At 36.8% G+C, this 15,547-nt stretch overlaps 1 protein-coding gene across 3 annotated transcripts in view; it reads left to right on the top strand.

The window, feature by feature from the left end:
- INPP4B (inositol polyphosphate-4-phosphatase type II B) overlaps nucleotides 1-15,547 on the top strand; it is a 582,093-nt gene that overhangs the window by 200,564 nt on the left and 365,982 nt on the right. The gene's annotated exons all lie outside the window — the stretch shown is intronic.

Below are 15,547 nucleotides of genomic sequence, written 5' to 3'. Positions count from 1 at the left end.
TAGACTTGGACAAAACAGGCATGGTCCATTCCCACCCTCATGGTGCTTACAGTTCAGTGAAAGTGATATGAAGTAAGTAAGCAATATCAATATGTGAATAAAAATTGATAAATGCTATGAAGAGAAATTGCAGAGTTCTGTAGGAGAAAATATTGGGAAATAAGGGAGGAATCTACTGTAGGTGGACTAGACAGAGGTGTTTTTTTGGAAGATGATGTTTCAACTAAGAGCTGAAGTGTAAGGAAAAGAGTCCCAGGCAGATGGAACAGCAGTGAATAAAGAACATAACTGTAAAAAAGGATAAAGTGGCTGTAGCAAAGTCACAGAGGTGGAGACAAGTATAAGATGAAGCTGGGTTGAAAATGGGATGAACATGAATATGGTAACCGGCCCAGTCCCATAGGGCCTTCATGGCTCAGGTAAAGTGTCTTCAGACCAGCTCTGCTTGGCCACTTTCTGCCCTTGGCATTTCCATGCTATGTCATTTGATGTTCTCTGCTGGTCCCCTGAATATAGAAGCTTTCAAATCTGCCACCCAACCCCACGCTTCTACATCTCCTGCCAAAGTACGGTGTAAAGGGCTCATGACTGTGCAAAGAGGTTCTCAGTGTGTCCAAATACTAGTTCCGTAATATGTTCTGTATAAAATGGTTTGGGGTCAAGAAGGTTTGAAAATTTCTGAATACTGTACCACTCTCAGGAGCTTTAAATACACATTAACATGTTATAGTTTCTGGGAAGTTCTGTAGTACAAACATATGTGTATGTGTTTTGTGTGTGTGTGTGTGTCCCGTTACTGAACTTAATATTTAACCAGTATTTCCAGGTTTACATTAGAAAATGTTTCAGAATTTTCTCTCTTAGAAATATGTATTTTAAGGGGTTCCTTATACTCCTGAGGCTGGCCTGCATTTAGGTCACTTGACCTATTTTATGGCTATGCACATTAAATTATGTTTGATAATTTTCTAGAATCTGGATAATTCAAGCCAGAAGAAAAAATTAATAAATAAATGTTTGCTTCAGTGGTTTAGCTTTTTAAGGCAGAAGATTTTTCTTGACCTGAATTATATGGTTAACTGCTTTAAATCCTGATTATACTTTGCATGTGAAAATACTGCCTTAAATCCTGATTATACTTTGCATGTGAAAATACTGCCTTAAGTACCAGCAAGGAACACTGGAGTAAGAGCTTACTAAGTAATTTTCAGTGTTAGTGTTAGTAATATTTGTTTTCTTAAATCAAACAAAGCAAAACCACAAAAAATACTGTCTGCCTCTTAGCTGCTCTGAATCTCATGCTTATTCTTCTTGATTTGTAAAATTCACCTAAGTTTTAAAAGTCTGAAAGTGAGGAAGATGACTTGGGGTAGTGCCTACTTTAGCACCTAAAGAAATGATTTGATTTCATATAAAATGTGGAGATTTTGTATTTGCAACAATAAAAGTTTCAAGGACTCAGAGTGTGAGAGTTAAACTAAGGTTATCCCAGAAGAGAGGTTCTCAGCATCTGTGTTGGAAAGGACATTGACTTTTATAGATCAATGCAGTATCTTTCAATTCAGTTAATTATTATTAAAAATAAGAAAAAAATTATTAAAAATTCCCTAGTACTTCATAACTTAGAAAGAAAAAAAGCCTTGTTTCGTCCCCAGAAAGACAAGAGACAGCTGTCCCTTAATTACTACTACCGCCATTTGCTTTGTACTAGAGATGTGTCTCAAATTTGGAAGCTAATTAGAAATCTTAATTGAAAATGGCTTAAAAAAAAGGAAAAGAAAGCAAAACGATCAACATGAAAACATAAAAGTAGGGAGGAAAATAGAAATGGTAATATTACAGCCAGATTGAATAATCACCTATCTTAAAATGAGTTGGTGCCTAGGGAACATATTTTGTGGCATGAAATGGAACTTTACTGTTTCCTCTTTCAGGAGGAATTTTCTCAACCAAATGACAAGTCTATTAATTTCTATAAATTGTAATTTTTCAGGGACTAGATTTTTCTCAGTGTACAAACAATAGTTTTAAAGTTTTGAAGCTGAAGTTAAATCTCAGCTCCCTAACTTGTTCCCTGTTTGACCCTGGACAATTTTTCCAACTGTTGTCAATCTCCATTTACCCATCTTTAAAGTGAAATTTTAAAATTCTATTTGGCAATGAGGTTTCTTTCTTATTTGTCTCTTGACTTATACACTGACTAGATATATTCAGTTCTAGAAAGAAACGAAAGAAGAGAAAAAGTCAAAAGGAAACAAAGCTAAATTTGAGAATATATATAATGTCTAGCAGAGAATACCAATACCATACATTCAGAAAGTGCTTGTTGATTCTGTGCCTTGGAGGCAAAGATTGGAAGGCAGATTCATTAATCCTTTTACTTAAGCTATTTTTCTTTCTGGTGGGTATTTTGGATTCTGTTGTCCAGATTGTAAATCCCACTTAAAGGTATTAGTGACATATATTATTTCTGAATTACAGTACTTTGCATGCTGGTTAGGCATGAGAGTTGCTCAGTTCATATTTGTTTAATTTGAGCGAGGCTGTGAACTAACAGGGCAGGAAGTAGGTAACCCAGATTGTCCTATCTTCTGGTTTACAAACCCCATGTCTCACATCTGAAGCAGAAGTGGTTATGCCTGCCTGTGAATGATTTCATTCAATGATAGTGTACCCACTTCCTGCTGCTGCCCCATGCACTCTACTCCCATCAGACTAGCTAATTTCCTGTTATTTATGCATATTGTACATTTGTGGCTTTAGGTCTTTGCTTGCACTGCCTCCACTTTCAGTATTTTCTTCCTTGTTTTCTTTCATTCTCCCTCCCTTCTTCCCCCCCTTCCTTTTATCTATACCCATCTTTTTGATGTACATATCTCTTAAAGTCTGACCAAATACCACCTCCCCCATGAAGCAGTCACAGGTATCTGCTGAGATAATTCTCTTACCTCCTTTGATTTTTGTTTTGTTTTGTTTTGTGTTCAAGCACTGTTCCTTGTTCCCTGTCTAGAAAGTGACCCTGAACACAGAGCCAATGGGATCCCAACCACATAGTATGTTAATGGCTCTTTACTTCCATCCTCCGCTCCATTTTGTTACCTTTTACCAAAAATCTCATCAAAGAAGTAGACCACTGGCAATGTTTGCTGCTTGCTTGCACACTGGTGTCTGGGTTACTGGTGGTATGAATTTTTGCCATTGAGCACCAGGCTGCAGTGACATTAGTTTTCTGAGTCTGGTTGGCTTTCTGAATCTATGCTTATTTTTGGCTGCTGTGTACTTTGCAGTCAGGAGCCTGGCTCTGTACCCAGTGGTCTAGGTGCCCTGATTCCCAGGACACCTGCCTGCATCTATTTCTCTGTGTCCTTACCTTACTTTGGGTATCCTTCCTTGATTTATGACTTGGATACACATGTGATACTGAGAGTTGCCCCTCCACAGAGGCCCTTTCTACTGCTTCCTTATCCCCCACCCCAAACTCAAGGGTGCCCCTATTTATTGAAGCCCATTCATATCAAACTTAAGTTTATCACTTAAGTCTTGATAATTTGGACTCTTGGCTCCTATAAGCCAATATTTGTTTCCCAGTTTATTCTTCCTACTCCTTTGGAGTGGATTTCTTTTTGCTTCCATTTATGTCTCTGCATTCCTCCTGATTGAATGGTTATTATCAAACCGTTCCAATTGTACCTCTCTAAGGCCATCTTCCACTTGTCTAGCCATGTTAATAGTAAATATTATTAAAATTGATAATGCTAGTAATATTTATTGACCCCATTCTATATTTTCTAATACCTTCTTTTGTTTCACTGTTTTAAAATTTGCACACAGTAAAATTCATACTTTTTGGTGTACAGTTCTAGAATTTTTGACAAATGTAAGCAGTCATATACTCACTCCACAATCAAGATACAGAACAGTTACATCACCTATAATCTTCTCTTTTCTACACCTTTATGGTCAGCCTCTCCTGCTCACTTCTAACCATTAGAAACCACTGATCTGTTTTCTGTTTCTATAATTTGCCTTTTCCAGAATGCCATGTAAATTGAATCATACAGAATGGAGCATTCTGAGTCTGGCTCCCTTCACTTACAATAATGTGCTTAAGATTCACCGAGTTTTGTGGGTATCAGTGGTTTATTCCTTTTTATTGCTGAGTAATATTCCATTGTATGGATTTGCTTTGGTGTGATTATCCATTTATTTTGAGTTTGAGTTTTTAGTTTAAAAAAAACATGTTTTTCTGTGATCATGTTTTATTTTTCTTAAGTAAATAATCAGGAGCAAGATTGCTGGGTCATATGGTATGACCCAGGTTATGTTTAACTTTATAAGAAACTGCCAGACGTTTTTCCAGTGTGGTTGTACTATTTTGCCTTCCCACCAGCAATGTACAAGAATTCCAGTTGGTCCACATCCTTGTCAGAGATTGATGTTGACAATTTTAAAAATGTTTAATTATACCATTCTAGTAGGCACATAATATCACCTCATTACAGTTTTAATTTGTAATTTCCTAATGATATATAGATCAGTTTAGAAAATATCGATATCTTAACAATAATGAGCCTTTCAATCCATGAACATTGTATATATCTTCATTTGATTTTATCTTATTTTCTTTTATCAATGTTTATAGATTTATAGCATACAGATTCTGTACATATTTTGTTTGATTTATTTCTAAATGTTTTCATGTTTTTTGGTACTATAATAAATGGTACTTTAAAAAACTTTATTTTTCCATTTTTCATTGGCAATTTATAGACAACTGATTTTTGTATATTGCCCTTATATTGTGCAACTTTGATGAACTGATTATTTCTAGCTTTTTTGGTAGATATTTTAGGTTATTTTCGACATAGATAATCATGTTGTCTGCAAAGAGACAACATTAGTTGTTCCTTTCCAATCTGTATGTCTTGTATGCTTTTCTTGACTTGTTGCATTGGTCATGACCTCCAGTATGATATTGAAGAGGAAAGATGAGAGTGGAAATTCTTACCTTATTCCTGACCTTAGCAGCAAAGTACTGAGTCTTTTATTATCCAGTTATGATGATAGCTGTGGCATTTTTGTAGATGGCCATTATCAAGCTAAAGTACTTCCATTCTACTCCTAAATTGAGAGGTTTTTTGTTTGTTTGTTTTTAATTTTCTGGATGAGAGTTTTTATTTTCTGTACATTGAATTTTGTCAGTTACTTTTTTTGTATCTTTGAGATGATCATAGCTTTTGTTTTTTATTCTGTTGATATAGTGAATTACCTTGAGAGATTTTTGAATGTTGAACCAGTTTTTCATTCCTAGATAAACCCCTCTGTATACGGTTTATTCTAGAATAAACCCCTCTTGTATACTTTTGAATTAGATTCGCTATAGCTAAGGTTTTGTTGATAATTTTTTTGTGAGTCTAAGTTCATGAGAGATATTGTCTTTTTTTTTTTTTTTCCTTATGGTGTCTTTGATTTTGCATTAGGTTAATGCTGGCCTCATTAAATGAGTTGGAAATTATTCCCCACTTTTGGTTTTCTCAAAGAGTTTGTATAGATTTTTGTTATTTGTTCTTCAAATTTTTAGTACCACTCATCAGGAAAGTCATCTAGCCTGGAGTTTTATTTGTAGTTTTTAAATATGAGTTCAAGCTTGTAATAGTTACAGAGCTATTCAGGTTATACATTTCTGCTTGAGTGAGATTTGGTAGTTTTTGTTCAAGAAAGTGTTCAATTGTATCTAAGTCACACCTTTTTAAAAAATTGAAATGTAGTTTATTGGTAATTTATAGCTTCTCTCTGTTTTCTTGGTCAGTCTGGCTAGAAGTGTATCAATTTTATTTATCTTTGCAAAGAAACAGCTTTTGGATTTATTGATTTTCTCAGTTGTTTTAATTTTCAATCCCATTGATTTTGCTTTTACTTATATTATTCTCTTCCTTCTGCTTGCTTTGAGTTTAATGCACTCTTTCTAGTTTTCTAAGATGGCAGCTTAAATCATAGATTTGAGACTTTCCTAATAGTAGCTTACTAAATTTCTTTTTTTTTTTTTTTTTTGCGGTATGCGGGCCTCTCACTGTTGTGGCCTCTCCCATTGCGGAGCACAGGCTCCAGATGCGCAGGCTCAGCGGCCATGGCTCACGGGCCCAGCCGCTCCGCGGCATGTGGGATCTTCCTGGACTGGGGCACGAACCCATGTCCCCTGCATCGGCAGGTGGACTCTCAAGCACTGCGCCACCAGGGAAGCCCACTTAATAAATTTCTGTAAGCACTACTTTAGTTGTTGCATTTGACAAATTTTGATATTATTTTTTACTTTCATAATTCAAATTATTTTCTAATTACTTTCGTGATGTCCTCTTTGGCACAGTGGTTATATAGGAATGTGTTGCCTATTTCCCAAATATTTGTATTTTCAGATTTTTTTCTGTAATTAAATTCTAGTTTAATACTGTTATGTTCTGAAAACATGCTTATATGATTTAAATTCTTTTAAACCTGTCACAGTTTTATGGCCCATGTCAAAAAAACAAGGACTGCCTTCAGGTCAAAACTATAAGAAAACAGAGGGGAAATGAAAACTTCACCCTCATGTGACTTAATTCTTCAAGTTTTAGCTCCTTCTTACAATTTTCCTGCTTTTGTTTATTTATCAAAATGCTCAGGTATCTTGCTTTTTGTATCTACTTCTGATCAGCGGGACATATAGTATTCAGTTGCTTTGGTCCATTTCTGCTAGAAATGGAATACCTAAAAGTTTTGCATATGTTAATTTATTTACTTCTCTCCACAATTTGTTAGACAGGTATTACCATTTTACCAGCTTATGATGAGGTAACTAAGGAATAATACGGTTGAGTTAATTGCCCAAGGTCTCAAAGTGGCAGAGCCTAGGTAGTCTGGGACTATAATAGCTCTCTTCACCACTTTGCTACAATGTCATTCATGCTAAATTACTGTAATAGGGATTCAGATATGCATGCTAGACTAAAATAGAGTTAAATTATAAAAGATTCCAGAACACAACAGCAAGAAATAGTCAAACAAAGACAGACTTACTAACTTGCCAGACAAAGGAAAAACAACTGGTGAAGAAATTCCCAGAGTAGTTCACTAAAGGGAAAAGAGCCAGTGAGTATTAAGTGCTAAAATGTTATAGGGTGGGAGATAGAGGGGTGTGGGGAGTAGAGGGGTGGAGAAAGAGGGAGAGAAGCATGCAGAGGTGGATGTTATGTTGGTTATGCTATTTAAGGATTGCAAATTAGTACTTTGGCAAAGACAGAATATAAAAGGAAATTTTTCTGTTTACAACATTACATTCTGTATAGTATATGCTCAATAAATACATGTCACATGAACTAATGATTATGGTATTTCCTTTCCTTACTTTTCCTTACATGTGGGATCAAAACAATCCTAAGAGTTGGAGAGCTTCATCCTGAGATTGAAAAGATGGGGAAGGAAAAAGTTTTATTCAGTATTCAGGCATAAATTAATGACATAATTTTCACATAAAATCTGAGCTTAAATACCATACTGCCTTAGTAATAATCCTTCATTTACTCCAGCTGATCACAGAAGATTAGCCCATGTTATAGAGGAATTCATTAAATTAATCCATGATTTTTTTTAGTTGCATGAGAGGCACCAGAGAAACTCTAAATGAATTTGCAGGTGGAGCAATGGCTTGGAACTTCACTACTCAGCCTTGTTCTTTTCGTAGATATTCTTCCCAATTCAAGTTTAGCAATTAAATTTTCTTTCTTTTCCTTTTCCTTTTTTTTTACATTTTTGAGTACCTGTGTTTGGTCTTGTTGTGGTGCAGTTTTATTGAGTAAATATTTTAGGTAGAATGTGTGACTGTGTACACATTTGTGTGTAAAGAAACTGCTTGCAGTGAAAGAATTCAGACTCATCACCTGCAGTAAGAATGAGAAAACTTAGTTATGTCATATTATGTTCTTTGTAGATAACCTCAGGCACTCTATGAATGTCTCTGGAGAGTTAAAGTGAAATTACAATCATCATGAATACACATTTATTCTTGCCTGTCATAATAAAAACAGAAGATAAAATTTTAATTAAATTCATTATCTGTCTTACTTTGAAATTTCAGATTTCAAAAGAAAACGAGCAATTAATCACCAGAAACTATAGCTAATTCAGTCAATACTAATTTGAACCTGAAATGTATCGTCATAAGGAATTCAGTCGGTTCTGTGAGGGAATAACTTCTGATGTCTATATTAGAAATGGCCTGTGGATAAAGCTGACACTTCAGTTTTAGTTTTGCTTGAGCAGGTGGTATTTAACTGGCCTTCGGTGTACATGTGTGACAGTGTTCATAAGGATTTTGAAACTTTCTTGTTTGTTATTTGTTTCAAATTTAATGTTTTATTGGAAGGTGAATGGACAATCCCAATCAGTTATAAAAGCAAAATTAGAGGATTCTAGGATTGTGATGGAGATACAGGAGTCTACTGAAAAATTGTCCAAAATTCTGAGAAGCTAGATATTTTTGTGTAATAACTCCAGCATGATCTTTGTTGTCCAGTTTTTGAGATCACAATTTGGAAAGCTGCCTATAATTTCAGCTGTCGGGCTCCTGTGGTAGGGTTTCAGCAGAAGCTAGAAAATCCATTTTCTGGTGGATAGGTGGCCATGGCAGACATATTCGAAACTTCCATAACCAGAGCCATACCCATAGCCTCTGAAGTCACATCCATAGCCCAGTCTGCAGAAGCTGCCATTACCAAAGCCCAGGCCACCAAAGCCAACATAGCTGAAGCCTAGGCCTCCGTAATAGTGCCTGTAATGGCTCATGGTGTCAGGGGTGGTGACTTTGGTTTGCTGTTCAAGACAAGATCCTGAGTATGAATATCAGCACGTGTAGAGGGATGCTTATATACCCTGGTCAGAGCATGTGATATATCATGTGTATACCTTCCTTTCATGTCATTTTTTCATTATACATACTTGGCACAACTCATTAATTTGTTGTCCCCTGACACAGGGAGAGGGCCCCACACTCATTAAAATAGTTGAGATCACTTTGTTGCCTAGTTAGGGTGTTCCTTAAACGTTATTGCATCACTTTATCAAATCATCACTTTGCACCCTTTAAATATACACAATTACATTTGTCAATTATACCTCAAGAAAGCTGGTGAAAAATGTTATGGCATCATTTTGTAAGAGGAAACGCCGTTGCCGCAGCAGCGTTTCCTCGGAGTCCTCTTTAGTACAGGTGAGAAAAGAATCAACCTCCATCCAAATTAAGATTCTCTCTGTACATCTCTGCTTCTTGAGATAGGCTTGAGACGGGCTGCTAGGAGCCATTACATTTAGAATATGCAGCTGCCGAATAAAAGTATCAGGAAAAAAGCCCTGTCATCTTAAGTGTAGACAGTAGAGTCCTGTCCATTAGTTAGTTTTCAGATGAAGAGAAGGCCATTTAAAAATACCCAAACATCTAGTGAATTGCCATAAAACCCTCCTGTACCATTTTTTAAATTATTAATTTATTTATTTTTTCTGTGTTGGGTCTTCGTTTCTGTGCGTGGGCTTTCTCTAGTTGCGGCGAGCGGGGGCCACTCTTCATCGCGGTGCACGGGCCTCTCACTGTCGTGGCCTCTCTTGTTGCAGAGCACAGGCTCCAGACGCGCAGGCTTGGTAGTTGTGGCTCACGAGCCCAGTTGCTCCGTGTCATGTGGGATCTTCCCAGACCAGGGCTCGAACCCGTGTCCCCTGCATTGGCAGGCAGATTCTCAACCACTGCGCCACCAGGGAAGCCCGTACAATTTTTTAAACCTCTGCTGTGTGATAGCAATTAAAAAAACAAAACAGTGTATTTGGAGCTCGAGACCAGCTTTACAAGTTTTTGTTAAGTAAGCAAAAACGCAATGAGTCACATGAAGTATTTATAGAAAAAAAATTTCCATGAAATTACAATCTGTTCTGGAACATTCAATGAAAGTTCCTATCCTTTGGATGACATGTGAGAAGCAACCAGGAGTGTCACACTGAACAAAAGGGTAAAAGCCCACCTTAGAACAAAAGGCCTTCTCGCTGATCCCAGTGTGGGACCTAGCCCATGGAGATTTTCTGTACCATCTCTGGGTCTCAGTGTGCTCATCTCTTGAATGAAATGACCCCTAGTTTCGTTAAGTCTCTTCAATTCTATATTCTGTTAGAACATTTTATCTCAGTGTTTAAAGAGTGATGATAGGTAGACATAGGTAACACACCTCTCGTGAAGAGATGACTGAGATTAAGTCAAACATGTTTTCACATCTCTACTTTGTAATTCTTCAGGTTGTTGTCATTTTTATAACTGACACAGAACACAGTATAACAAGTCAGACGGTTGACCAGCTGTATTCCCAAAGCTGGTCCAACTGCTCCCCCTTAGGACATCTGATCATTGTTGGAAACTTTAAATTCTGGTGCAGATCTGCTGCAGGGCTGAGGTGTGCTGAGTTCTCGGGATTAAGGGTGCCTTGTCACAGGGATTGACAGAGCCTCCCTTTCTGACTTTATATACAGTGGAGACCCACGTTGTTCTTATACTAATTTGAAACAAATGAGCGACAGACTGACCTCTGGTTGAGAATGAGCCAGAGACGTAGTCCTTTGGACTAAGCTTGCTGAACTGAGTTCTCTGTATTGCTGCTTTGTGTTCTGTCCTTCTGAACATCAAGATTTTGCTAGTTTCAGCGACCATTTAATACTCATTGTAATTTGGGATTATTTCTTGACCGGGATTGTGATCTCTGAAAGACAGCTCTGCAATTTAAAGAAACAAATGAAGAAAATATTACCCCTTTGTTAAGTAACCAGAATGATGGATCCGGGGAGTTGGAAGTGTTCAGTCATTTGGGTCTATTTTAAAATTTCAATTATTTTAAATTTTTGATCTTGATTATATTTCATGCTGACTTAACCACCGAAAGTATATTTACATCAGGATCAAGTAAAAGAACCAGAGATGAGTATGTTTCAATCAGACAGGATGTTATAAATAGAATTATGAAAACATATCCATGCTGCTTCCTCATGGTAAAATTGAGGAGGACGTAGCTGACTGAGCCCCCAAAGCTGGACTTCTGATCAAAGTGGAACTCTGACAACTCTCATCTTTATTCTACTTGTGACGAAGCGTGTCCTCACCAAATTTAATATTAGTAGTAAAACCATACTGTTGGCCTGGAGCATTCAATTGTCTCCTGACACAATTGGTTTTCCTGGACAGAATCATTGCCCCTGAACGTTCATCCATGGCTGGTTCATATCCTCTGTCTGGTCAGGGCCCTCATGAGAAGCCAGGAGGGACTTTGACCTTAAATACGTGCCTGAATTTTTTAGGTAAAATATTTGCCAATTTATGCCATTTTTTTCCAAGGAAACATTTTTTTCCTGAAATCTTATTTTTAATTCTGATATTACTTTTGAATGATATAGCATAAGAATAAATCCCTGTTACTGAGAATAGAGGCCTGGGTGAAAAACTGTGAATATAATTTTCCTGCAGTGATGGTAGTCTTCAGAGTACTTGACATTTCCCATGAGGGGAAAGGAGCTGAGAAGGCAGGGGTATATCCCATCTGGATCACATTCCTGATTTTACCTCTTCTTAGCATCATATAGCATGCGGCTGATCCTTAGAAGATCAGCCCATCCACACGCCATATTGCAAATTCCAGATGTTTAGAAGGTTTTAAAGTGATTTGGCATTGTGAATTATATCTGGTTTATCAGAATGAAGTCCTGGCTCCAGAAGTTTTGAAACACTGATATGAAGTGAGCAGTTTAGTAGCTTAGCTACTGAAAGGCTATACCATCAACATAATGGAGACTTTATGTTTCTTCTTGAAATGGCTAGGAAATAATAATTCATTCAACACTTCATATCACAGCAATGTTTGGAAACTTAAGTGAAAGTCATAGGTATACAGTGTCATCAAGCCTCTAGTACTCCCTGCCTGGACATCAGCTGGAACCGGCCAGGAAGCATCTTTAACCAGAGGTCCACTCAGAACCCAAGAATGGCCCATTGTATGATGCCTCACACCCGTGTCATCCTGGGATACGTCAGCCACAAGTGCCTCCTGTCATGTATCCTGGCCCATTATTTCGTCCCCATTTTGCCATGGGCTTAGTTGGCTATGACTCAATCTTCCTCTGATCCTCTCACTTCTGAAATAATTACATAAGGTCCTTGGGGTCTTCTGTTTCTATGAAAAATAGTCTCATCTGCCTTCTACCTCCTGAGAAAATGTTTTCTTTGTCTGTTTGTCTTAATGGAAACCTGCTTTGCTGGAGTTTTCTGCTACCCTGCTGCCTACTGTAATGTAGATCGGCCACATATACAGAGCCTGGAGGCAGGGTTACTGTTTTCCTGGTGCCACAAGAGGCCTCCTAAGCTGTTATGTCTGGCTATGCCACACCTCTGTCCCTATTTATCATGCTCATTGACCAAACTCCTGTTCTCTTTAGACTTTTCTACCAGACACATAGTCTTCCCTTGGTCCCCAGGTTCCGCCTGCTATCCCTCTGGGCAATTGCAATTCCCATGGGAATAACCCATCTAGCATCCTTGCTGGTACAGTTTCTTTGTCTTTTTATGCTCTAGTGACCATCAACACCACTCTATTTCATCCACTCATTTATCCCATGACAATACCCTAAGTAACAACCATTCAGTGCTGCTGCTACAATGTGAAAGCAACCATTGACAATACATAAACGAATAGGCATGCCCATGTTACGATAACATTTTATGCAAAACTAATTGTTATTTAGGATTTGGCGTGTCATTTATCCCATGACAATACCCTAAGTTATCACTTAGGACTGAATTCTTCTCTCGGCCCCCAATCTGTCACATCTTTCCCCATTAATGACTTCCCAACCTAGCCTAGAAACTTTTCAGTCGCATTAGTAGTAATACATTCTCAGCTTCACCCTTCTCTCACTGCGTCCACAGACAAAACCCCAACGCTATGTCAACTAAGCTGTCCTTCTCCACCAGGCTGCTGAGCCCCGCTGAAGAAAGCCACACAGCTAGTCAGACTGAGGCCTCCACAAACCTGTGTCTCCAGGCCCAGATGGACCCATACAACTGCCCCACTTGTTCCTCATCCAGTGCTCATACAGGCCAGCACAAAACTCCACCTGTCTTCTCAAAGCTTCTCAGTTCCTCCCATTTCCTCTCAACACGTTAACATAATTTAGTTTGTGAAATTCATTCCTACCAAAGTCATAAAGAAAAATATAGTAGATGTTTTGTACCTGTTACCCAGTTTAATAAATCAAACTTTCCCAATACAGTTGAAAACCCCTGTGTTCCCCTTCCTGATCACATCTCCTACACCCTTCCTCCCAAATATCATAACTATTCTGATTTTAGTGTTTATCATGCATTTCTCTGTGATTGTACCTCATGTGTGTGTACACCTATGCAATACAGAACTGGAATATTATTTTACATGTTTTAAAGTTTTCTATAAGTGCCATCCTCTTTCTTCCCCCACCAGTCCCCGTCTTAGTCTCCTCTTCACTTTCTCCCCTTTTTCTCTATACTTTGTGAAGTTAATCAATGTTTTTATGTGAAATGAAAATCCAGTCTATGCAGAATGAATAGATCACATTATATTTATCTACTTTCTTATTGATGGACATTTAGCCTGTTTCAGTATTTTATTATTAGAAGTTGATTCATTATAAACATTCTCTTAACTGTCTCTGGTATGCATTTGCAAGAATTTTTCTAGAATGTATGGTTGGAAGTAGAATTGCTTTTCAACTTTACTAGATATTACCAAATTATTTTCCATTGTGACTGGAACACCAGCAGTACATAAAAGTTTATATTGCTCGAAATCCTCATCAATATTTGAGGTTTTGAGACTTTAAAATTTTTACTTATTGATGGTCGTATAATGATATCTCATTTGGCTTTAATTTGCATTTCCATGATAACTAGTGAAGTTCAGAATCTCTTAATAAGTTTCTTGACAATTTGTGTTTAATAATTTTGAATTACCTGTCTACATATTTTGCTAGTTTTTTCTGTTGGGTTGTTTTGCTACCATTCTTAAGATATTCTGGAAAGTAAATCTTTATCAGTTATCTTTATTACACACAGTATTTCTGCTTGTTTTAGGTTTAATTTGCTCCTTTTCTAGTTATAAGGTGACAGCTTAGATCATTGATTTGAGACCTTTATTTTTCTATTATAAGCACTTAATACTATAAATTTCCCTGAAAGCATAGTTTGATATGTAGTGTAGTGATTTCATTCTGATTCTAATGAGTATTAGTGTGTTTTATATATGCACACACTTGTTTTTATTGCAATTCTCTTAAATTTGTTATGGTTTGTTTTAGGACCTAGGATATGATCTTAGTGAATATTCCATGTATACTTTGAAAAAAATATGTATATTCTGTTGTTGTTGAATTCGTTGTGTTATAAATGTCAGTTAGGTCAAGTTGTTGGTACTGTCGTTGTCTTCTGTATCCTCACTGATTTCTGTTTACTTGTTCGAGCCATTACTGAGAGAGGGATGTTGATGTCTCCAAGCATATCATTGTGGATTTGTCTATTTCTCCTTTTAGTTTTTTAAGTTTTTGCTTCACGTATTATGAAGCTCTGCTGTTAGGTGCATGTACCTTTAGGATTGTTATGTCTTTTTGGTGAATTAACCATTTGTCATTATATTATTCCTTGATGTGAAATCTATTTTACTTGATATTAATGTAGCCACTTCAATTTTCTTTTGATTAGTGTCTGCATGGTTTAAATTTTTTGATCCTTTTACTTTAACCTATATATGTCATTATATTTAAATATAACTATGAAACATAGAGTTAGCCCTTGCTTTTTTGTCCAAGCTGATAATCTCTCTTTTTGATTGCTGTGCGTGTGTGTGTGTCTGTGTATGTAGATTGTTTACATTTAATGTAATTATTGATGTGGTTGGATTAAAAACAAATATTTGGCTAGTTTTTGTCTATTTATTCCATCTTTTTTTGTTCTGCCCTCCCGCCTTTGGATTATTATGTATTTTTTGTTATTCCATTTTAGCTCCACTATTGGCTTATTATTTATACTTATTTTTTAAAAAATATGAATGGTCACCCTAGGAAGTACCATATACATTTTAATTAATCACAGTCTACTTTCATATATTTTAGTGATATAATTGTATACTATAATTTTAGTGTAAAAACAATAACTCCCTATTCTTTCCTCCCATCATTTTTGCTATTGATGTTATATGTTGTATTTTTACACATGCTATAAGCATACAATACATTGCTACTAATCGTGCTCTAGACCAGTGCTTGGCAAATACTAGCCTGCAGGCCAAATCCTAAATAACGATTAGTTTTGCATAAAATGTTATCGTAACATGGGCATGCCTATTCGTTTATGTATTGTCAATGGTTTCTTTCACCTTGTGGCAGCAGCACTGAGTGGTTGTAACAGAGACTGTATGGCCCGAAAGGCCTAAGATATTTACTATCTTTCCTTAACAGGAAAATTATG

Source organism: Monodon monoceros, unplaced genomic scaffold (genome assembly GCF_005190385.1).
Source record: "Monodon monoceros isolate NGI ecotype Baffin Bay Population unplaced genomic scaffold, NGI_Narwhal_1 Super_Scaffold_20, whole genome shotgun sequence".
Lineage (NCBI taxonomy): Eukaryota > Metazoa > Chordata > Mammalia > Artiodactyla > Monodontidae > Monodon > Monodon monoceros.
Note: the sequence above shows the minus strand (reverse complement) of the source record. Positions and strands in the feature narration are given on the sequence as shown.